Source organism: Triticum dicoccoides, chromosome 5A (genome assembly GCF_002162155.2).
Source record: "Triticum dicoccoides isolate Atlit2015 ecotype Zavitan chromosome 5A, WEW_v2.0, whole genome shotgun sequence".
NCBI lineage: Eukaryota > Viridiplantae > Streptophyta > Magnoliopsida > Poales > Poaceae > Triticum > Triticum dicoccoides.
In genome coordinates this window covers 158,169,531-158,172,275 of record NC_041388.1, presented here as the reverse complement: position 1 = coordinate 158,172,275, position 2,745 = coordinate 158,169,531, and positions in this window count along the sequence as shown.

Genomic DNA, 2,745 nt, shown 5'->3' with positions numbered 1-2,745 from the left:
TACAAATGTGAGCAACCGCACTGGTATCAAATACCCAGGAGCTACTACGAGTACTGGTAAGGTACACATCAATCACATGTATATCACATATACCTTTAGTGTTGCCGGCCTTCTTGTCCGCTAAGTACCGCTTCCTGTGACCACTTCCCTTGCAATAAAAGCACTCGGTCTCGGGCTTGGGTCCATTCTTTGGCTTCTTCCCGGCAGCTTGCTTGCCGGGCGCGGCAACTCCCTTGTCATCCTTCTTGAAGTTCTTCTTACCCTTGACTTTCTTGAACTTAGTGGTTTTATTCACCATCAACACTTGATGTTCCTTTTTGATTTCCACCTCTGCTGATTTCAGCATTGAATATACCTCAGGAATGGTCTTTTCCATCCCCTGCATATTGAAGTTCATCACAAAGCTCTTGTAGCTCGGTGGAAGCGACTGAAGGATTCTGTCAATGACCGCGTCATCCGGGAGATTAACTCCCAACTGAGTCAAGCGGTTATGCAACCCAGACATTTTAAGTATGTGCTCACTGACAGAACTATTTTCCTCCATCTTACAGCTGAAGAACTTGTCGGAGACTTCATATCTCTCGACCCGGGCATGAGCTTGGAAAACCATTTTCAGCTCTTCGAACATCTCATATGCTCCGTGTCTCTCAAAACGCTTTTGGAGCCCCGGTTCTAAGCTGTAAAGCATGCCGCACTGAACGAGGGAGTAATCATCAGCATGTGATTGCAAAGCGTTCATAACATCTTGGTTCTCTGGGATGGGTGCGTCACCTAGCGGTGCTTCTAGGACATAATATTTCTTGGCAGCTATGAGGATGATCCTCAGGTTTTCTCTAGGAACGCGTTGAAGTTGAGGACAACATGGGCCATTTGATCTACAAGACATATTGTAAAGATTTTAGACTAAGTTCATGATAATTAAGTTCATCTAATCAAATTACTTAATGAACTCCCACTCAGATAGACATCCCTCTAGTCATCTAAGTGAAACATGATCCGAGTTAACTAGGCCGTGTCCGATCATCACGTGAGACGGACTAGCCAACATCGGTGAACATCTTCATGTTGATCGTATCTTCTATACGACTCATGCTCGACCTTTCGGTCTTCTGTGTTCCGAGGCCATGTCTGTACATGCTAGGCTCGTCAAGTCAACCTAAGTGTATTGCATGTGTAAATCTGGCTTACACCCGTTGTATTCGAACGTTAGAATCTATCACACCCGATCATCACGTGGTGCTTCGAAACAACGAACCTTCGCAACGGTGCACAGTTAGGGGGAACATTTTCTTGAAATTATTATGAGGGATCATCTTATTTAAGCTACCGTCGTTCTAAGCAAATAAGATGTAAAACATGATAAGCATCACATGCAATCAAATAGTGACATGATATGGCCAATATCATTTGCTCCTTTTGATCTCCATCTTCGGGGCTTCATGATCATCGTTGTCACCGGCATGACACCATGATCTCCATCATCATGATCTCCATCATCGTGTCTTCTTGAAGTTGTCTCGTCATCTATTACTTCTACTACTATGGCTAACGCTTTAGCAATAAAGTAAAGTAATTACATGACGTTTATGTTGACACGCAGGTCATAAATAAATAAAGACAACTCCTATGGCTCCTGCCGGTTGTCATACTCATTGACATGCAAGTCGTGATTCCTATTACAAGAACATGATCATCTCATACATCACATATATCATTCATCACATCCTTTGGCCATATCACATCACAAAACACTTGCTGCAAAAGCAAGTTAGACGTCCTCTAATTGTTGTTGCAAGTTTTTACGTGGCTGCTATAGGTTTCTAGCAAGAACGTTTCTTACCTACGCCAAAAACACAACGTGAATTGCCAATTTCTATTTACCCTTCATAAGGACCCTGTTCATCGAATCCGATCCGACTAAAGTGGGAGAGACAGTGTCACGACCGGTTTTTCTGGGTAATAAATTTCCAGAAAAGACCGTCGTGCTCATCAGCCCCAGGATTACTGTTAGCTGATGAGGCTCCAACTTGATACAGAAATTCCAAGCAAAATACAAAATATGTAGTACAAGACCATTCTGGCCTGTGAGTACAACAAATGGTTTCTAGTGGTTGATGGCGGAAGCGGGTTGTGAAACATCAGTGTCTATGGGACTCCATTTCCCATGGGAACAGCTGACCAGGTTAACTCCTATCTTCGCGAGGCTGCTATCTCCATTGCTTAGGTTCCGGGGTTGTCATCGCGTCACTCCTCTCCGTGCAAGAAAATCTGGCCAAGACAATAGCCAGGGACAAGCCAGTGAGTACTTTGAATGTACTCGCAAACATTATGAACATAGGTATAATATAACAATGATGTGCAAAAAAATATATTTTTATGCTCATGACGTCCGTCACAAAAGATAAATGAGACTCTGATGCGTGCAAGCAAGTTATTTATAAATTTGCAATAACATGGTAGTATAAAAACTTATGATACAAATAATCAAGTAATGCCACAGTCGGGCGTCTGAGCGACGCCACATAAAGGGCTTTAAAAGAAAATGCCATAGTCGGGCGTCTGAGCGACGCCACATAAAGGACTTTAAAAGAAATGCCACAGTTGGGCGTCTGAGCGACGCCACATAAAGGGCTTTAAAAAAAATGCCACAGTCGGGCGTCTGAGCGACGCCACATAAAGGGCTTTTAAAAAAAATGCCACAGTCGGGCGTCTGAGCGACGCCACATAAAGGGCTTAAAAAAATGC